At 36.6% G+C, this 23,087-nt stretch overlaps 1 long non-coding RNA gene across 1 annotated transcript in view; it reads right to left on the reverse strand.

Annotated features, from left to right (window-relative positions):
• Positions 1–13,021: 13,021 nt before the first annotated feature.
• LOC113599087 (uncharacterized) overlaps positions 13,022–23,087 on the reverse strand; it is a 96,711-nt gene continuing 86,645 nt past the window's right edge. Inside the window, exon 4 of the long non-coding RNA XR_003419820.2 lies at positions 13,022–13,232. This is a non-coding gene — a long non-coding RNA (uncharacterized LOC113599087). The remainder of the gene's footprint in view (positions 13,233–23,087) is intronic.

Consider the following 23,087-nt stretch of genomic DNA (forward strand, 5'->3'; position numbering starts at 1 on the left):
AAGAGGATGGATTTTTGAGTCTGTAATGGGAGTATTCAGAGTTTAGTTGTCCTCCCCTAGCCTATATCCCCAGTCCACCAAGACAAAATAGGACATTACTCTAGGTGGAGATTGACTCAGAAAGGCTCTGGTTTGGGGGACACTATGAGAAAGACATGCAACCCAGGATACAGAAAATCTTCAACAAAAGAAAGTATCCCCAGGGTAGAGATGAAGACAGATCCCAAGAAAACTATGGTATAGTAGACTTAGAAAGCAGTCAGTTAGTTATATTGGATCAGCAAGATGGAAAATCTAGGAGGGATGTTTCCAAGGGAAAAAAGTGGAACTCATCTATTACCAATGAGATCTGACAGTAAGAAGAGAAGCTTTAGTGCTTAGAAAGAAAGCTTGGGCTGAATGAGCAACATGTACATGGAAAACTAGACAAAAATAAACAACATGATAGTTAACTTTGGGAAAAACAGTGAGCGTTTTTAGTGTTTTTTTTTTTTTTAAGAGAGAGAGAGCACGAGTGGGAAGAGGGGCAGTGAGAGAGGTGAGAAAGAATCCTAAGTAGGCTCCACACTGTCGGCATGGAGCCCAATATGGGGCTCGATCTCACAACTATGAGATCCCGACCTGAGCCGAAACCAAGGGTCAGAGGCTTAACTGACTGAAACTCCCAGGTGCCCCAGTGCAACTTTATTTTTAAACAGGCATTCAAAAACTTAATACTCTCAGATGAAAGTTATTTTGTTTAAAGTAGTCACTTTGAGATTTAGTCCCTGTTCAACACTGCTGCCATTTTTAGTACTATACAACCTATAATACATTCTTCCGTATAGCTGCAGTAATAATTTTCTTCCTATGAAAATGAAATTTATTTTGCAAATCAGTAGTTATTAGTCACCAAATCTAGTACCAAGGCAAGTGAGTCAGCAGAGTAATATTTCTACTGTTTTGTAGCTTAAGTAGTTTTTAATAAAATTCCTGAAAAGGAGCTCCTCAGAGTTTTTTAAATGTAGTAACTTTAAACCTACTACTGTTTTGACATTGTTGTAGTCCTTACTTATTTTTATATATCATTTTAGGAATGTTTGTTTGGTTTTAGTCTCAAATCCCACCCTCTCCCCTACATTTTTCATTACTTTGTAAAATGAAGACACATGATGGGCACTCAACCAATGTCTATAATGTTGAAACTTCTCTGCCTTTCTTTCTGTAGGAGGCAACCAGCAATCAGAAAGAGACCTAATAAAAACCACCTGGGTAACTCCAACCAACTCAGAACCTCTAGATTGAAATTAGTGGTTCCATTTCCATCAAAAAATTCTTTTTTGTTTGTTTCTTTTCTTCCATTTTTAGAAGCAAAGACACCCATTCAAATACCTGGTAAAAATTTCTAGACAGGTCTGGGTTTCCAGTTCCAGAAAACTAAGATAGAGTTGCTGGAATATTATGCCCAGATTCTCTTGGCTTTACCTCCTGTACAAATAAATCCATCCACTGATGTGCTTGGCAAGGTGACAAAAACAGCCGCAGGGGAGGCAAAACCCATCCTGGCACAGTCTCTGGGTTGATTCCCTTTGTTAAGGGCTCTCCTCTTTCTAGCATGTGGACCCTCCTAGGTTGACAGGAAGAGGCCAGGCAGCAATGGGTGGAGGGAAAGGAGAGTCCCTTTCCCTTGATTGGGAAAGGGTCCCTGACCCTTGATTGAGCTCTGCTCCCAGCTGTCCCCAACTTCTGAAATAGGGTAACCTTTTCCACGCTTGCCCTGGAGATTCCCATGGGAACAGTAGAGTTCCTGAGCCACAGTCCTACAAATGGGAAAAGATGTTACAGGTTCAAATAACCCAGAGATGGGAGGAAAAGAGGAAGGGAAGAGAGAAAAAAAAGAGGTCAAGGAAAAAAAGAATCGACTGGGAGTGATAAAAGAGATTACAAGGACAGACATGAGAAGATCAGATAACTAGAAATTAGGTTTTTTGGGTTTTTTTTTTCCATTGGGAAAATAGAGAAAGGGAAAGGAAATAGCAATAAAAAATGTCTGAAAATTCAGGTGAATTCTGCCAGTCACAGGAGGATTCTTCCAACCGTCTTTTATCCTCAGCTACTCTCAAGGTAATGTGTCACACCTGTGCCTAGGTTAGGGCTTAAGAGCATAGACTTTGGAGCCTGATTTCTCTAGATCTACCACTGTCTAGATATATGGCAATTATTTCACTTCTCTGTTTATAAGTTTGCTCATCTGAAAAATGGAGATGATTACAGTGCCTACCATATGGGATTACTGTGAAAATTAAATATGTTAATGCATGTAATAAAAGAGTGTTGTATAGTACATGACATATAGTGTACACTCAAATTTTACTTGTTATATTTTGATGGTACCAATGAATAGCTTCTGACAATTAAGTCACTTGGTGGAGGTAACCCAATTCACCACACATATTCATTTACTTATAAGTTTTCATTACAAGTGTTCATTAAAAGGATTGCTCATACTTTTCTGATCTTGAAATACCTATGTTTACCTCCTTATCTCAACCTATCAAAGCGTAGCATTCTTCAAGCACCTGTCAGTTTCACAACACTTATGCCAACCTCCACCATGACAACCATTCTTGATGTCACCTGTGAACTCTTAACAACATTTAACATTTGTAAGTTTGGCACTTAGCGGTTCATTATACCAGCATAATCTATATAGTGTCTTCTAAAGCTAGATGGATGGATAGTAATAGTTACAGATTAGCTTCTCATAGCCTTCCTTGTATTAGGAAGGGAAAAAGAGGATGGTCAAAGAATATACATAAAGACATCACAGAAAAGTATTTCTTATGTCTTTGTCCACTACAAATTATGCAGGTCTCCAGTGCTGAAAGACCCTCCCTTTTTTGAGAATCTCTTGAAGGATGAAGTCTCCTTGAATGGTGGTGGGAAGGAATAAGTGATATGGTATGAGTTGCAAAGGGAGGCAGAAATATCCAGAATAACGCAACTATATCCTCAGTCCATAATTATAACTGTTAAAAGATGTCACCAAATGGGCTTTGAAGTCAGAAAAGGGATTCTTCCTTGGCCTTCTATTTACTTGCTGTGCAATTCTGGAAAATTTATGAAGCTATATGAGGTTCACTTTCCTCATCTGGAAAATTAGGGAAACAATGTCTTCATTATAAGATAGCTGTAATATTTAAAGAACTTACTATGATGCCAGAGGCACCTGGGTGGCTCAGTTGGTTAAGTGTCCAACTCTTGATTCTGGTTCAGGTCATGATCTCATGGTTGGTAAGATGGAGCCTTGCACTGGGCTCTGTGCTGACAGCGTGCAGTCTGCTTGGAATTCTTTCTCTCCTTCTCTCTCTGCCCCTCCCCCACTCACACATGTTTTTCTCTCTCTTTGTCTCTCTCTCTCTCTCTCTCTCTCTCAAAACAAATAAAAATAAACTTAAAAAATAAAAGAACTTACTACAGTGCCTGGTCAAGTATGCATTCTACAAATGTCATTTCCTTTTCTCTTCCCAAGAATCAGTGGAGGCAGAAAACACCAAACCATTCTTGAACCAAGTAATTCCAACTAGTCTACTGCCAGTCAGTTTTTCACAGTGTGTCTTTGTAAATTTGAAGTGCCCCAAGAGTCATGTTAGTCATAGCTGTGACTAAATTAGATACTCTTCTGAAAGATCATGGTCCCAGGAGCATATTATCTCAGCAGGCAGAATTAAAAACCACATCCACAGTAAGTTGGAGGAATAAAAGAAATAGGTCACAAATAGTTGTTTTTTTTTTTTAATCCACCGTCATAGTTTGTTTGCTTACATGCTTTTTAATTGTTTGCCAGGCCTTCACATGACTTTGGTCAATTTTCACCTGTTCCTATAATGGAAGGGAAATAAAGAATTCAAAATTCTAAAGTATTTTTTTAATGGGAAATTCTTTCTGAACTGAGATTTCCCATATCATATACTGGAAGATACTTGTGAACTAGAGGAACAGAAGAAACCCTTTAAATACAGTGTTAATGTTTCCTGTACTATTCACTATAACTCTGTCAGAAAGGCAATCCTTTATTGCCCCAAATGAAGGTGGTATGTATGTGGTCTTTTCTATCTGTAGATGGACAAAATTAATACTTATAGTCAAACTCAGAGAAAACTGTCATTAATAAAACTAGTAAGATTCAAGATATGTGAAAGTCAGTGCATGGCTTGCATGGCCTAGAATCAGACTGACAAGCATGACCCCTATAGCCAGAGTAGTCAGCATGAGCAGAATAAAACACAGTGAAGTGACTGAGACTGTGACCAGGCAGAGAGGTCCCTTACAGGGGACCTGTGATCTATGTTATGGGGTATACATCTAAAAAACATACAACCTTGCCAGCAGAAGGGAGTGAAAAGGGCCCTGCAAACATAATTCATAAAGGTATAGATACAGAGAAAAATGAAAGAAGCATAGTAAATGCAGGCCAGAAACAAGAACAGCCACAATAAATGCTGCAGGAACAGAAAAGATTCACAGAAGTGTTGCCCCTATAGGAAGAGAACCTTCATTCATTCATTCATTCATTCATTCATTCAACAAATATGTATTGAGCACCAACCATGTGTTAGATAAATAAGGTTACAAAAATGAAAAAAACAATCCTTGCCTATAAAGGAATATAGTGAGGAAAGAAACATATCTAGTTAGCATTAGGAGGAAGGAACTCTGGGAATTCCTGGGAGTATGTTATATTTTTCCAGAAACTAGATGTCTAAGGACTTCTCTTAGCAGACAAAAAAGAGGTAGATTCTAGCAAGAAGGAACAATATGTTCAAAGTTTCAAAAATTTAAAAAAGTAATCAATTTTAGGGGAACCTAAATTGGCACATAATGGCTAGAATATGATATGCAATGGAAGCTATAGTAGATAATAAAGCTAGACTGAAACATAAAGGCTACAATCTGAAGAGCTTTGAATGTCAAGCAAAGAAGTTTAGGTTTTAATTTTTATAGCTATTGAGGAACAATTAAAATTTTCAAGCAGAGGAGTAACAACATCAGATTTTCAGGGTAGAAATGTCATTCTGGTAGAAGTGGAGATAAAGAAGGACAAGGACAGCAGGGAGGTTACAACAATAGTATAGGGATGTCAAGAGCTGAACCCAATAAAAAGTGGAGGGATGAAAATGAAAAGAAGGAAAGTTTTAAGCAGCAGAATTGATAGTGTGTTTGCGCAAAGGAGAGTGAAGGATCTAAACAAAGTCCATATTTCAGGCATGGGCAACTGGTGGTACCTGGGGCTGTTCACCAAAGTAGGACATACTGGAGAAAGAGCAGGTTTCAGGAAAGACAATGAATTAGTTTAATTTTCAGTACACTATATTTACATGCTTTTGTGACAACTAAGTGGAAAGAACATATAATTAGGTCTATGCAGAAAGAAATCTACATGACATAGAGGGGTAGGAATTGAAATAAGCCAGATAATGAAGATACTAAGAATTGAAAAGAGGATGGACCTACCTGTACTAAAATCAGAGTTCTTATTGAAAATGAAACAAAACAAAATGAACGAACAAAAACAAAATTCACGAAGTATGCTCTGACTAGATAACACTGATGGAGGACGTAATAAAGGATATTAGGTGAAGGATTCTCAAGGCTAAGGAATAAAGCCCACCAGTTTCTCCATCAAACCCCACCAACACCAGGAACTTGACTTCACTGAAATCACTGAAATCAGCCGGTGATACTCATGTCTCAGAAACCCTACAAATACAGGAAAATTATCACCACTCCTGCTCCTACCACCTTCACCAGAAAAACCGTAAGCTCCATTTACAGCATCTCACTCAAAAGCCTAAGTCAAAGGTAACTTAAGTGCAAGGGAAATTTGGCATTTAAGTTATGATATATCCCTTAGGGAAGAGGCAAAAAGGGGGGCTCAAACTAGACCAAAGTGAACAATAGAACAAATGGATCAGAGAGGAAAAAAAGGGATTGTACTTTTGAGACAGAAAGAGATTTTTAACTCTATGGAGGGGGTTAGTGAACATAATAATAAAAACAATCTATTCAATCTATTCAATATGACTTGATCTAATCAAATCTATTTTATCAATTATTATATACCACACACTCTATATACACTATTTCTAAGCTTCATAAAAATGCTTTATGGCAGGTGCTACTATCTCCATGTTATAAATGACAAAAGAAGACTCACCGAAGTGAAACAACCACTATCACAGAGCTAGTAAATGGCTAAGCCAAGACTTGAGTGTAAGTCAGTCTGATTTATTACCCCCTCTATGCTCTTCTGTCAGAATGCTATCTACATAGAATACCTGTAGTTAGGTAAACATTTATATATGAGTAGTGTCATAAATTTATTTACACTTTAACTGTAAATTTTAGGGTTTTTTTTTTCCTAAACAATTACTTTGATTCTATAAACCACAGTCAGCGACATCTGTCTTGGATACTACTGTAAAAAAGTGTCTAAGCCCAAGTGAATGCCAATGAACAAGAAATCAAGAAATGTTTCCATTCAGAGATGGCCACAGGGTAGACAATGTCACACAAGTGACTCTAGACATGGAGGTACATGGAGATTTGGCCTAGGAAGGCTACAGAACTACATCCTCCTATGAATGGGAACATTGAACCAGGCCATCATCCCACTCTTTTGTACTCCTACAACAAAGAAAATTTTTCCTGACCAAGGAAGGCCCTTCTGATAGTACACAATAAAGTGGTCCTGCCATTTTTAAAACTTCCAACAAGTTTATCATCAGAATATATTTTTACCTTCTGAACCTGCATTAGTTTTTTTCTGCCAAAGAGTTAAAAGATATGCTTCTGTGTTCTGGCTGAAATATAATTTTGAGAAGGTTTATGAAAGGTCATGAGAGTAAATCCACATGTGGGAGAATATGAAGGCAGCAAGATAATTCCCTGGTCTGATTCTGCCACATTTAAATTTTTCTAATCATCCTTGAAGATTTCAATAATGTGGACTTATTTCTGTATAATGTGTGTGTGGTAAAAATGATTCAGTTCACATGAACAACCTTTTCTTTATTATCAAAATAAAAGCATACTTGATGTGCCTCTATGTTTATTGCAACATTATTTACAATAGCCAAATTATGGAAACAGCCCAAGTTTCCATCAACTGAAGAATGGATAAGGAGGATGTGGTATATACATACAATGGAATATTATTCAGTCATAAAAAAGAATGAAATCTAGCCATTTGCATAGATCTAAAGAGTATAATGCTATGCGAAATAAGCCAATCAGAGAAAGACAACTGATTTCACTCATATGTGGAATTTAAGAAACAAAGCAAAGGAACAAAGGGGAAAAAAAGAGACAAACCAAAAAAACAGCCTCTTACCTATAGGGAAAAACAGATGGTTACCAGAGGAGAGGTGGGAGGGGGGATGGGCAAAATAGGGGAAGGGGATTAAGAGTACACTTATCTTGATGAACACTGAGTAATGTATGGGACTATTGAATCATTATATTGTACAACCAAAACTAATATAACACTATATGTTAGCTACACTGGAATTAAATTTTTTTTAGAAAATAAAAAAGCATACTGGAGTGATATATTTAAAAGTCAAATTGGATCGTGTGACACCCTGCTTAAATCCCTTTCATTGCTTTTGTAAGAGAATCCAAACTCTTTGCCACAATGAAAAAGGCCCTACATGCTCTGACTCCTGCCAACTTCTCTAACCTCTTCTGGCATCACACCATGCTTTAGCTCTATAGGTCTCCTTTTGATTTCTCAAAAGCACCAAGCCCTTCCCCACTCTAGGCTTTTACATTTATTTTCTCTCTACTTACAGTGCTCTTAGCCACCTCTCTGCATGACTGCCTTTTTTCTCAGCCTTTGGGATTCATCTCAGATGCTGCCTGTTCAAAAGGCCCTTCCTTTATCACCCTATCCCTAATGTTCTACTCCCTGTCTTCAACATCACCTAAACTCTCCATTACTTAGACACCTGGACATTTCTCCTGAAGAACTTATCTCAATAGATTTATTTGTGTATTTATCTGTTTATCACCTCTCTCACCCAACAGAATACAGATCCATGACAACAGGGATATCACATATTTGCACTGTTGCATCCTCAGTACACCTGGCAAGTAGCAGTCACTCAATAAATGTTCACTAATGGAATAAATGAAGCAATGAAAGAAAAGAATCAGTGTGGTTTGCGCTATGCACCCTTCCTTAAAGTTGTATAGCTTTTTATTCTATGCCACAGCTTATTATCCTAATCACAGCTAATAAATGTTCTTATACTTCCTGGTTGGTTTTTAAGCCCTGTTTCTTCTATCAGTAAGAACATCTATCCTGGTTTGACTCTTTTCCTCAAGGCTTGCAACTCAAAAGCTACTGAATCCCTATTCCACCCTCAGCTGTTTGGAGAACTTGGGAATTTATTCTAGGGTCTACCCTTTGTGCCAGCTAGAATTTAATGCACTCTGTGATGTGATCTGTTACTTCAACGTAGCCATTGTTAGTCACTGGCAAGGCAGTAAGACTTCCCCAAAGTCATTTCATATGTAGCCTTGGTACCAAAAAAATGTCTCAGGAGTGCTGAGGAATTATTTCAGAGGCTCCTTAAAGCCACAGATTTGGGAGTACCTTGCTTATTTATTCTGAATAAATTAGTTCCTTGGGATATGAAATCATCTAACAATGAAAATACAGATTTATTCATACAGGTAAGGATTTTTCTTTTCAATAGTTGGGCAAGAAATTCCTTTTCATAAGTCCTACTCCCTTAAAAATTAACCACTGTGCCCACAGTACCAACTATGAAAATTCCCATCAGGTAATTATAGCTTTAAAAAAATCTCAAATGTTATGAGGGAGAAGCTAAACTAAAGAGTGCAGAGCAGAGAAGGCAGAGCAGAGCATTCTTGTGCATGTGCTTAATGGCACTTAGGGGCATGGCTTTTCATGTAGTATAAAGCTTATTTTCAAAATAATTTCCTTAATTGTACTTCTACTTGAAGGGACAAATTATATTTGATAAATGATCTTCTTGTGCAAAACATCCCAGGATAGGTATTCAATATCATATAGCACTCACTCTCATGGTATCCACTCTTTACAAAATAGAATAAAACAGTATTTGAAAGAAACACCTCCTCATCATGGCTGAGAGTGATTTTAAAATGGCTATCAGACAACCAAAATCTGTTCTTTCTAAAGAAACTCAGTGTTTGCTATGTAAGATAAACATTCAAAGTTGCTAATCATAAGATACATATTCTTCAGGTACATAAAATCCTCATTTTTTACTTAAGTATGTTTGTAATGGATAACAAGTGTTGTATACTTTACGATTAAAATATACAATAATGATTTCCAGTACTGTCACATCAAAACATCCCTGTCCTTAGTCTAGCTACTGTGAAAACACAACATATATCTAGCTTAAAAACTAAAAATCACTTAAGGCCTTTCATTCCTCAACCCCCACATGTCCCCAATCATTTACTGACCCCTTAATATTCCAAATGCAGTTGCAATTCACAGCAATGTGTGTGCATGTGTGTGCACGCGCGCGCGCGCGCGTGTGTGTGTGTGTGTGTGTGTGTGTGTGTGTGTGGTGTCTGGCTGGATAATGATGAGCTAAGCTTAATTACATCATTAGGCAGGAGGCCGCAGATCTCCTGCTGCCTTAAGGGACTGATTGGAATTTTAAAATATTATTTTCACTTAGTGGAATTTAAATTAAATAAATAAGTTCCATTAAAAGAGAACCATGGTACATTTGTTGTTGATTTTTGTCCGTTTACAATTGTGCTAGAGGCTGAGGTACCCAAAGCGGTATACAGTTATCGTCTTACAAACTCCTAATTACACCCTTTAAAATATAACTGACAAGACTTTTTCTGTTGTGCCAGAATAAACTTATTTTTTAAAGTATCTTCCTTTTATTTCACTTCTAATGTATTTCCCTAACATTATTCTGTACCTCCCAAATTGCTGTTTAATGTAAGTCATTACTGTATGATGAATGTGTTATTTTTTACATTTTTACATATTTATTTCATGGTGCCATTTATGGCCCTATCCCGCCAACCACTGCAATCTGAAGAACACAGAGAGCTAACATGTTTTGTGCTGAGTTATTTCTAGGTAAGTCATGAGAAAGGTGAAAAGATAGGAGAACTTAGAAATCTGACTTTTGGTCCTGAAAAGCTGAAAGCATTAGATAAGTTCCCTTAGTACTCCCATTCAGAGTCAGACTACTTCTCCTTCATGTAAGCAAGGTTATAAAATTGTCTCTATCCTTCCTAATTAAAGACCTGAGAAACATGAATTTTAGGTTACTTAGAGAGTCGGGGTCGGGTTTGAGGCACCACAGGCCACCCAAGGAAAATCCAGCTGCATCGCATTTGAAGCTGTCCTATCATAGTCTGGAAAAAATGTACCAATCTTAAAAATATGTCTAGACCACTTTATTTCACCCCTATGTGACTCCCAGGTGAAGTGAGGGTGGGGTGGGGATGGATGGGTAAGATAAGGGGGGCAAATGAGCATTCTACATGAAAAGTCTTTTCCAAAAGGAACCCATCAGTCTCTAAGAAAGCTGACTTATATTTTAAAAAAAAAAACCCTGACATTACAGATCATGTGTGTAATCCCTTCATCAGTCTGTGGTAGGGAGTTTCATACCCTGCCTACAAATGAAGCATATGGCAAAGGTCCTCCTCTCGCTCAGGGATTCAGGAACGGCTCCAGGCACGCTGGGGGCAGAATGTCTTTACAGTGGCCTCACTTCCCCATAGGCATGCCCCTCCTTTTCAAAGCCTGTGCCCCTATGATCCCCAGATCTTCAGATTCTCATGTGCAGCAATTTGCGTGGGTCTGTTCTCCCCAGCAAAACTACCCCCAATTTAGGATACATCGATTCTCTATGATGTCTTATGAAAACTTAACTGCATTCACTTAAGATCCTACTTAGATAAACTTAACATTTCTGTTTAGGGACAAAAATGGCTAAAAATGCCTTAGAATCTTGGACTTTTGGGGAATGGGACCTCAAATGTTATTTTACAGATGAGGAAGCCAAATTCCCAGATAATCTGGTGTCTAATTTCCCCAAGGTCACACAGTTACTTAATAATTTAGCTGGTGCTAACATCTCTGTTTCTCAATTCCTAATCTGTTTTTAATCCATGGCATCAAGCTTCTTAATTTTTCAGCCTTCTAGGGAAATCTTATCATCTATAAAGGTTTTCTAATTCCCTGACCAAATGAATATGAGATGGGAGATTTAGGCTCTGATACACACCCTTAAGAGGTAATGTAACCAATCCTCTGAGAAATTGTCTCTCTACAACAAATCTTTACACCACACAACTTATTTAAATGAATTGCTTTGCATTCCTTTTCATTTGTGGCTGGCAATGCCATCCCTTAATCACAGGAGAGGAGGGAGGGACTGCAGGAGTTTCTTCTAGAAATACTGGTAAAAGTCACTCCCTGAGAAGCAGGGAAGAAACACTGACTCTGGTGTTTGGTTAAGTGGGTCACTTAATGGCCGAGGTAGGGACTACCTACATATCCCCTTATGCCATCCCATTAACACACAAGAGTGTGCATGAGTGCAGGAGGGTGTCATTAGGGTAAATGAACGGGGTTTAGGGATTAGTGCTGTTAACGCTGCTGCCTGCTGATAGGAAGACAAGGCAATCTCAACCTGTTAAACAACCTACCACCTGGGATGTTGAACTGCCCACTGTCAGCAGAGACCGGCATGGTATTGAGAATGAGTTTCAAAAAAAAAAAAAAAAATCTGAACCACAGGGATATCATTTAAAAAAAAAAAAGGATGCAGAGATATTTTTCAAGGAAGAAAGAAAAGATGGGAAAACCAACAGAATTAACATATTAAGCTATTTTATAAGACTTAAGAGTACTGTGATATGATTTGGTCCTAAAGAAAGTATTTGATACAGATATGAAGTATTTCACCTTTTCTAATATTTCTATTATATAATTTGAGAAGGTCACCTTGTTTGGGGGTTTCAAGTAGTTTTTCATTGGTAGTTTATTCCAAAATATCTCTGTACTACCATTCTTACGAATATATTCATAAAATATATATGTGGCTTCCCAACAAGATGGTGTAACACCAGAATGTGAAGTCCTTTCCCCAAAATCAACCCTGGGGAAACATGGGTCAGAATAACTATTATAAAAACAATGAGGAAACTCCTAGGGAGAAAGCTGTAGAAACTGGTGTATAGGGTTGCAGCACCCTGGGGCAAAGGCTACTGTGTCACAGCATTAAAGACTGGTTTAGGGAGGGTTTTAAAACTCTGTTCTTATCTCTGGATGGTCACCATCTGCCCCTTCACCAAAGAATCCACAACAGCAGTTCAGGTCATTACCATGGGGTAATATCAGGGCAAGATAAAAGTCCTGCTAGAGTGAAACTACAGTCCCACCAACCAGTCACATGACATGAATCCCTCCTCTACTTCTTCCCTGTCTAAACTCCCTAAGGGGATTGCTCTTCCCCAGGAATATAAAGCAGATGCATGGTGGAGTGCCAGTTAACCAAAATGTTCTGTAAAAATAAGTCCTAATAGTGATTACCATAAATTTAAGTGGGTTTAATACTACTTAAAAGGCAAAAGATTCTCATACTAATTTTTAAATTAAAAAAAAACATTTAATAACATGTTGTTCATAAGAAGTACCATTTAAATAAAATGATACAAAAAGGATGGCAAAAGGTAATCTGTCAATTGTTCAAAATTCCAAAGAAAGCTGGAATTGCACTTTTAACATCCAACAAGATGAAAGTTTATGGGAAAAAAATCATAACAAAGAGGATAATTATATGTTGATATAGGGAATAATAGACCAAGAAGATTTAGGTATCATGAACTTAAATGTACCTAATAATACAGGTACATTGCACTGAGGGGAAAAATAGGTAAATCAAAAAGTATAGCTGGAGACTTTTTTTTTTTTTTAACGTTTTATTTATTTTTGAGACAGAGAGAGACAGAGCATGAACAGGGGAGGGTCAGTGAGAGGGAGACACAGAATCTGAAACAGGCTCCAGGCTCTGAGCTGTCAGCACAGAGCCCCACACGGGGCTCGAACTCACGGACTGCGAGATCATGACCTGAGCCGAAGTCGGACGCTTAACCGACTGAGCCACCCAGGCGCCCCAAAAGCTGGAGACTTTTACACACACCTCCTGAAACTGATAGATCTAAATAAATAAATAAATAAATAAATAAATAAATAAATAAATAAATAAATAAGATTATCTTCTAGCTTCTTAATTGGATTGCAATAAAACTAGAAGTTTAATAAAATTTTCAATCTCATATGTCTTAAATTTACAAAATAGGTACTAAATAGCCTATGTAAATCATAAAAGAAATAATAAAGTATTTAGAAATGAACAATGAAATTAGTACTATATGTCAAAATTTGTGGGGCACATCTGAAGCAGTATTTATGGAGAAATTTATAATTTTGAATACACTTATTAAAGCACAAGAAAGATTAAAGAAAAATAGAGCTAAGCAAGAAGATGAAAGAAAGAAAATATCATCCAAAAGGAAACAAATAATTTTCTTAAAAGTAAGAGAATTCAAATAAATAAAAAATTTTAAAGAAAATAGAATGGATCATAACACTAAAACATTATTTTAAAAGATCAATAATGATCTTCCTCAACCAGGACTAACTGAAAAAAAAAAAAAGAAAGATGAGATATAAATCATACACAATATAAAAAGAGAAATAACTATAAAATCAACACAGATTTATAATAGTAATAATGAAATAGTATTGTGAAATGTGAAAATTTCAATAAAATGGATGTTTCTGAAGAAATATAAAATGCAAAAGTACAACCAGAAATAGAAAATGTGAATAGACAAATTGGCATTAAAGAAATTTAAGTGGTGAGCAAAGACTTTCCACAAAAGTCTCCCGCCCATGTTTACAGTTGAGTTCCACCAAACTTTCAAAACTTATAAAATAGAAAGGCAAATAAGACTGACCAGTTCATTTTATGAGGCTAGTGTAATCTTTATTCAAAAACTAGGTAAGGATTAACCAGGAAAATAAAATTATATATCATTTCACTTTTAAGTACAGATGGAAAAATTCAAAACAAAACATTATCTCATGAATCCAACATTGTATTATTTAAGTGCCGTATTATCAGGTAGAGTTTATTTCAAGAATGCAGCAATGTTTACCAGAAAAAAAAATCTATGATATATATATATATATAAACCAAATTAATAGACTAAACAATACAATCATACATTTTTAAAGAAAGAAAGAAAAATGAAGGTTCAACATGTTATAAAAGGAATTAGCAGAAACTTCCCTAACTAGGTAAAGGTTATGTATACAAACCCTTCAACTTTCAATACGTTCCCTTGAAGCTTAGAAAAAAGACCAAAATACCTATTGTTTATGCTATTGTTTAATCTCCTACAGTAAAGTATTCAAAGCAAAGAAAAAACTCTCATTATTTGAAGACTTTCTATACAAGAAAAACAAATAAAAAGCAACATATAAATGATACTATTAAGAGAGTTCAGGAGGTAGCCAGATTCAAATTCAATCTACACAAAATCAATACTATTTCTCTGTATCAGCAATAAGCATCCAGAAAATATAATAAAATGAAGACACCATTCATGAGAGTAATAAAGACTATACAATTTCTATGCATTAAAAAGTACCCAAGGTTTTATAGAGATAAATTTAAACTCTATTGAATACCATAAAAAATAGAGGGATATTTATTCTCTACAGTTGGAAGAGATAATAGTTTAAAGATCCAGTTCTTTTCCATATTAATTCATAAATTTAATTAATTCACAAATTCATAAATTAATTCATAAATTTAAGAGGCTTCAGGTTCCAGGCTCCAAGCTGTCAGCACAGAGCCCGATGCAGGGCTCAAACTCATGGACCGTGAGACCATGACCTGAGCCAAAGTCAGACGCTTAACCAACTGAGCCATCCAGGTGCCCCACAAGTAGATAATTTTAAAGTAAATCATTTTAAAATTGGTTTCAAGGAATAAAAATCTATGATCAGTTTAAGGTAACTTTGAAAAAGAAGAGTAAATAAAAGAGACAGTATAACAAAGTATGGGAAAAATAGATCATAGAACATAATGGAAAACTCAAGACAGACACATGCAAATGTGAGAACATTATATATAATAAAGTTGGCCCTACAAATCGTGGTTAGGAAAATGCATAGATCAGAGTTTCTGTTACAGAAACATAATTGATTGATGGCCCCAGATGCTCTCCCTCTGCATCCACAACCACATTTATGCCAAGGCCACTTCCTGGAGGGTGTTCCCAGCCAATGACTGAGCACATGGGCATATTAATTCCCACAAGATGTGATACTCCTATGACAGGCAGCTTTGGTTTGAGGACTCCCCACTGGCCTGGCCAAAACTTTCTTAGAACTCTATGGTAGTTTGAGACTCTTCCTATCTAATCCACCTTCTGGCTTTCTCTCCTTCACAAGTGTTAGACATATAGGAGTGGTCTTCTGGGCACTCCCCTTTATCCTTCACAGGTGTTTCCCCCAATTAATCTCTTGCACATCTAAATCCATTCTGGCATCTGCTTCTAGGAAGACCTGAACTAACATATAAAAAAATGATGAAAAGATAGATTGTTGAATAGATGTTATTGGGAAAATTGCCTCCTACATAAAGAAACATATAATGCATCCCTGTGTTATACCATAATTGCAGATGAATTCCAGATAGATTTAAACTTATATACAAAATGTATAACTAAAAATTAAAAGATGTTAGTCATCTAGTGGTAGTGAAAGATTCCTCAAACAAAACTCCAAAAGCACAAATAAAGCAAAAGTATTAATTTGAAAATATTGAAATTCAGGATTTCTGTTCACTAAAGACCAATGTGGTATGATGGACTGCTGTCTCCCAAATTCACTTGCCCGTCTCTAAACCTAACAGGACTCCTTAATTTTTGGTGGAAGCATGGTAACCTGGGTAAAAGACTACATTGCTTAGCCTTCCTTATAGGTAGATATGGCCCTGTCACTACTCTCTGGCCAATGAAATGTGAGCAGACTTCCAACAAATGCATGTAGCATTTATGTCATGCTCTTAAAACAAAGGGACTTACTACACTCTTATCCTTCCTTTCTCCTTCTCAATAAGCTGATAAGAACCACCTTGCATCATGCTGAGAAACCACCTTGCATCATCCTACAAATGGTAGAATAGTAAGACAGAAGGATCACCTCCTCCAGACTACTACTTGAGAGAGAAATAAACCTCTTTCTTGTCAGAGCCATTGTTAATATGGGGCTCTACTACAAATGCCAAAGTTACCTCCTAAATAATATAAACACCATGGACAAAGTTAGTGGACAGAGGACAAACTGGGAAATTATATTGGCAATGTCTAAAATAAAAAAGGTATAACAACTCAAATAAAAAAAAACAAACAAACCTCATTTAACCAAGCAAACAAAAAATGAAAATCAGAAATGTTTAAAGCTATTAACATGCAATAAGAGGAAACCCAAAAGACTAAAAAGCATATTAGGAGATGCTAAATTTTACTAGTAATTAGAGAAATTAAAATTTAAATAATGACGTATCACTTACACTCATCAAAATAGCCAATATTGAGTAATGCCAAGAATTAAGGATACAGGTATGTAATGTAAGGATATAGAGATATTCTTGAACTTTTGGTGGGAATGTAAATAAATACAATTTGGAAAGCAGTTTGACAGAACCTAGTTAAATTAGGTATATATATATATATATATATATATATATACACACACATATATACATATATATATATATATATATATATATATATATATATATATATATATCCTTTGGCCCAGCAATCTTACTCCTGGGTAGATATCCCAAGATATCCTTATACAGATCCAGAAGAAGATACATAAAAGACCATTTATTACAGGGCTATTTCTGGTAGTAAAGAAATGGAGATATTGTAGCTCTCCTAAAGTCAACAGAAACAACATATATCTAATATACATTACATAGATATTAAAAGCACAGTGCTAAATAAAACAAATGAGAAACAGAATGAAATTTATAGCACTGGATCATTATAGACATAAAAAATGTGTGAACATAAAAATAATAAAAATAATAGATATTTATAATAAATAGATAATAAAATTTATATTTTACAAAAACACAAAACACACATAAAACAAACCACATTAGAATGGTTAAGAAATAAGAATGAAGGGGAAAATAAATAAATAAAACAAGCGAGAGTCAAGGGTGACTTGGTGGCTTGGTCAGTTGAGCATCTGACTCTTGATTTTAGCTCAGGTCATGATCTCATGGTCCATGAGTTCGAGCCCCACATGGGGCTCTGCACTGACTGTGTGGAGTCTGCTTGGGATTCTCTGCCCCTCCCACATTCTCTCTCTCTCTCTTAAAATAAATAAACTTAAAATAAATAAACAAAAAAAAACAAGAGAGAGTAATTGCATGGACTGGTGATAACAGTGTGCCATGCCCTAATATAATTCAGACTTCTGCACTCCAAGAATGAGAAAAATGATAATAAAACAATATAAAATGCATACAAATATTCTGCTACGAAATTAAGTCTGCTTTTATTACATATTGCTTCCTTTGTATACTCCTTAAAGTATTTTTCCAATATAATAAGCAATCCTGGGAATCCTGTGAAAATTAACTTTCACAAGTCACTAATCTAGGAAGTTGGCCAGAGGGTAGGGGTAACAGGAATATGGGAGATACAGAGAAAGTAACTGTGTTATCTACTTACCTCTGAAAATGTGAGATAGTCTTTTTTTTTAAGACAATTTAACATTTTTTTAATTTTTATTTTTGAGACAGGGAGAGACAGAGCATGAACAGGGGAGGGTCAGAGAGAGGGAAACACAGAATCTGAAACAGGCTCCAGGCTCTGAGCTGTCAGCCCAGAGCCCTACGCGGGGCTTGAACTCACGGACCGCGAAATCATGACCTGAGCCGAAGTCAGCTGCTCAACCAACTGAGCCACCCAGGCGCCCCGAAAATGTGAGATATTCTAATACTAGGTCCTGGTGTTATCTTCCTTCATCACCTTAGGCTCAGTAATACAAATCTGTTTCCTAGTGAACCTCTCTGTATTCGCAATTACCAAGCCAAAAAGGAAATGGAAAGGAGGTTGACAGGAGAATCAGAAAAGCACCAGAAGAGAGGTGAAAAAAATATATATGACTAGTGAAATAAGTATCTGGCTCTTCCACTCAATGTAGATTCCTATGTCTTCAGAGTTAGGAGAATAAAAGGAAAGAACTGAGTAGTGTAGAGCTTGGTCTTTGCATCAGTGAGACCCCCAGCCATTCAACAGAACCCTTTTATGTTTGATCTCCTTTTTAGCCAGCTAACTTTTCTGCTCTATATAGTTCTCAATGGCTGCAAGAGAAAATTGGGTTTTTTCCTCCATGTTCAATAATACTATTGATACCCATACTTATTTCCTATCAGAAATGAGGACATAGCTGTATTTTCAAAAACAGATTTGGCCTTTTTTGAGTCTCACTTTGACAATTCTTTACTCTAAAAAATTGAACTTCAGGGCACCTGGGTGGTTCAGTTGGTTAAGCACCCGACTTCAGCCTAGGACAGATCTCCCCATTCCTGAGTTCAAGCCCTGCCTAGGGTCTGTGCTGACAGCTCAGAGACTGAAGCCTGTTTCAGATTCTGTATCTCTTTATCTCTCTCTGCCCCTCCCCACTCATGCTCTGTCTCTCTCTCAAAAATAAGTAAACATTAAAAAAAATTAAAAACAAACAAACAAAAAACCCCGAGCCTTGGCTTGCTAACAGGACACCCTCCAGGCCATACGACGGGATCTGTGTTCTTCTGTAGTGAAAATCAGTTCTCCTACAATGAAGTGTTCTATCAGTTATCTTGTAAAAAGAAAATCTAAAACTAATCCTTGCTTCAGGTGAATACGCACTAATCCTTCACTCTACTAGGGCAAATATAAAAAGTAAACAACTATGCTTGTTTACTATGCCACAAAAAATGCTTAGGGAAAGAGGGTCAGGGCCACAATGTGGATATAAAGGTCTACTATGCCCTCTTTAATAAAATATATCCTACTTTCAGGACCAGCTTCATGGGATGTGCAACTGGTGAAGTCTCACAGGGTCTCATGCTCAGAAGGCCCCTGCTTGGGTTTAATGCTCTAAGGTGGCTATCTTGAAACTCTCCCAGCTCTGGCCCTCTGCCACTGCCACCCTCTATCTAAGATATAGTTTGAACTGGCTAAAGGAGTTCACATCCCCTTTGTCCAACCACCCTCCCTATTCCTTTGCATGGAGTTGGGCTCAGGGAGGTTCTGGGTCAGGTACGTGCCTGCTGAGTCTCTGGCTGGCAGAGAGGCAGTGCTTCAGGGGTGACTCCATGCACTCTTTCCCAATTCCACAGAGGTATCAAGTAAGGCCTGGTGCTGGACCCCAGTTGCAGTAAATTGAGCAGCAGAAGATATGAGCCAAAGGGAGATTGATTTTCCTGTCCCTGGCTGGGGCCCTACATTTTCATTTTGCCATTTGCCCTGGGCCCTGCAACTTATATAGCCAGTTCTGCCTAAATCCCTCCAGGATCGGTACTGAAAGGAAACTTTTCTGATGAGAAAAAGCAGCTTAACAAGTAATATGACTCTGTTCCTGTGCGTCTGACCTTCTTGGTGAAGGTCTCTCACTGGGGGCCCTGGTGCCACCATCACATTGGCATCTGGGGAGCACACCTCTCTTAAATACTCTGCAGATTCAAGTAATCCTCATTATACCACTTTATGCAACTGAACCAAGCCAGAAATTTCAGATAGATTTATTAAATAGTAAAGAAAACAAGAAGGAAAATAAATGCACATTACACAAGGAATAGAAATAGTAAATCTGACAGAATAAAGACTGTGGTCCTAGGATAGCGAACTCGTTCTTAGGAACCCCATGACTCAACCACTCCACATAACAGTCCTTTCTACTCCCTTACCTCTCTAACTTTCCTTTTAAATAGTTTTTACTTCTATCAGATAGTCATAGTTTCCTTTTAGAGAGACTTAGCTCTTCCATGGATGACTAATAACAGGAATTAAGTCAGACTTGAAAGGAAATGCTTTCTCCTCAAAAAAAAATAAATAAAATAAAGGTAGGTTTAGCTTTGTAGGCCTACCAGAATAGCCAAATCTTAGTAAAGCATAAAATTAGTTCATTCCTACACGGGAAATAAGTGATATAGTAGCAAGGACATCATTCTCTAATGTTGGAAATGTTAGGATTATTTTTGTTTTCATTTTAAATCCTTTCTATTCAAACAATGATGTGGTCTATAGGTTCCACTAAAAAAATAACATGGATATAGTGGTAATGAAAATAAAGTACTATGTTTAAGCTTCTTTCTAGTGCTCTGACCTTCACTGTTTCTAAAAGTTTTCTTCTATTGTTTTAATTCCTGATTATTATTATTATTATTATTATTAGAGAGAGAGTGTGTGCATGCATGCGTGTGGTGGGGGACGGACAGAGGAAGAGGGAGAGAGAGAATCACAACAAGCTCCATTCTCTGTGTGGAGCCAGATGTGGGCTCTATCCCACGACCCTGGGATCATGACCTGAGCCGAAATCAAGAGTTGGACGCTCAATCAACTGAGCTACCCAGGTGCCCCGATTATTTTTTTCTAAAACGTAGGACATAATTGTAAGAGTATATGATAATTTCTTTACTTGTGGTGTCATAGCTTGCTAATTGCCCCCCCCCTACTTCTTCCTCATGTAATTGGTTGATGTGTGGCTATGACAGACTCTTTGTACCAGCTTAAATAATAAAAGGGAAATTCTGCTAATTTCTAAGTTCTCTTAAGCTAGCAGATGGCTAACTTTTGGATTTCACAGGATATTTTTAAAGTGAAGGTGAAACCCATAAATGCCAATTTTTAAAAGTTTTACCAAGTAGAGATTTTTAAAAGTAAAACATACTAATACTATTATTTCATAAAAGAAAGGACATTTTAATTCTGAAGGAAGTCCTTTCACTGAACAAACTGAGCAACGAACTCACTGAATTCTCATTTCTCTGAGGAACACTTAAGAAGACCATAGAGATCATTACCAGATAACCTCCTGAGTCAGAGGTTGGCAAAATTTTTAAATTATTAATAAATATTTCCCTGCAAACTTTTCAACTATTTTGAATATTTCTATCAGTTTTATGAACTTTTATGATGACCCTGTATGAAATTCAGCAGTATGTACTCTGTGGGTTTTCAAAGCCACCCTAAATTTAAAAACCTCTGAAGTAAGCAGTTCATTATGCTTTTTTTTTTTATTACTAAGAACACTAAACAGCGTTGTAAAGTGCTATTGTCTTCTCTTGAATTGCTCCTTACAACAAAAATTTCAATTATAAAACAATAGAATACCACATATTACATGATTGAGATATGTCATGGGTATTTTTAACACCAAGGACATAACTTTATAACTGATAGCCTGTTTTGATAAAGTAGGCCTGTAGTCTTGTCACTTGTTACCAATATAAACATCTTCATTCTTAAGAGGCTCTCTTCTATATCTAATTCCTCTTGGAAAACATACTTTAGCTACATTCACATAGATAAAAATGTATTAGGAATTTAAAAACTTCTGATGAAGATATTTGCTTAATAAATGTTACATTAGCACGGCTGTTTAGAATTTTTTCATTAACTGCATAGAAAACAGAACACTATATAGAATTAATAAACCCTCACCCTTCATTGCATAATAATCAATGTAAGGATGTTATAAGGAAGTATTTATTATATTAAAACAAAGGACATTATTCTGATAGCTGTTGGGTCTAAAATGTAACATTTGACTTTCAAAGCAAGTAAATCAGCAGACCTCCAAATAGGGAGACCTAACCAACAAAGGATCATAAAGTTAAAAAGTCTCTGTTAATCAATGACAAATTTAGTACTTGTTGCTACAATTACAAAGATAATAGTTCCTTTATGTCAGTGCCTTTGGTTTTGCAGCTGTAAAATAGCTTTGAAATTCAGCATTTCAAGGAATAGAAATTAATAGGAGGTCATTTCTACCAGAGAAATTTTAGGGGCCCATCCTCTCTAATCATCATTAAAAACTAAATCCGTAGGAGAAGAGGCACTTTACTGATTGTCAAGTGGAAGCTATTATTCATTTGATGAAGCTCTTGGCACTGTGCCATTGATTCTGCACTACAGCCTGCTGCTTGTTCGCCTTCATCTCGTGCAATCAGAGTTGTTTCTGCCTGCCAGGAGCTATTTATAGAGCAAAGGGTGGGGGGAGAAAAGCTGATATGTTCTCCTTCTTGAAAAACAACTTTCAAACTTTGTAAGTACAAATCTGTTTTTCTTGTCATCAGACTGTCTGCTTTTTCCTTCAGTGTAGAAGATAAGGAAGCTGACTTCAAGACAACTGCCCTTCCTAATAATGACTGTGAATTTGGTGGAGTCGCAGGCTACAATCACACTGAGTCTGACTCCCTTGGATTAATGTTCCTCAAAACTACATACACCGTCATATGTCTACAGTAATGCTTTCATTTCTATACTTCTATGTCCATTCCAGTTTTCTATCTTAAAAATTTCTAAAAGATACCCCCTGCTTTCTTATACTTATTAAAAGCAAATATATCTTGCAAAAAAAAAACCACTAAAAAAGAAACCTCAAAATATAAGTATAGGAAAATATTTGGGGGCTCAATTATTTAGGAGTTGATTCAAAGTGAATTAAGTGTTGGTGAAATTGTTTTTCCTATAATTGCAAAAGAAGTTGGATTTTCATAAGTTTTACTTAGAAGATTCATTGTCCCACGGCAATATAAATCTCTGTTAAAAGTTATCCACATGATATGAACATGGCATTCTCAAAGTTATTTGCAACTCTCATTGTCTTGGGTTGCAGTTGTGAACACATTTTAAAACCTAAACTATTCAGAATCTTTATTTTTGGAAAAGTTTCAGGCTTTATCTCAGCAGTTGCAAAA

This window comes from Acinonyx jubatus, chromosome C1, assembly GCF_027475565.1.
Source record: "Acinonyx jubatus isolate Ajub_Pintada_27869175 chromosome C1, VMU_Ajub_asm_v1.0, whole genome shotgun sequence".
Lineage (NCBI taxonomy): Eukaryota > Metazoa > Chordata > Mammalia > Carnivora > Felidae > Acinonyx > Acinonyx jubatus.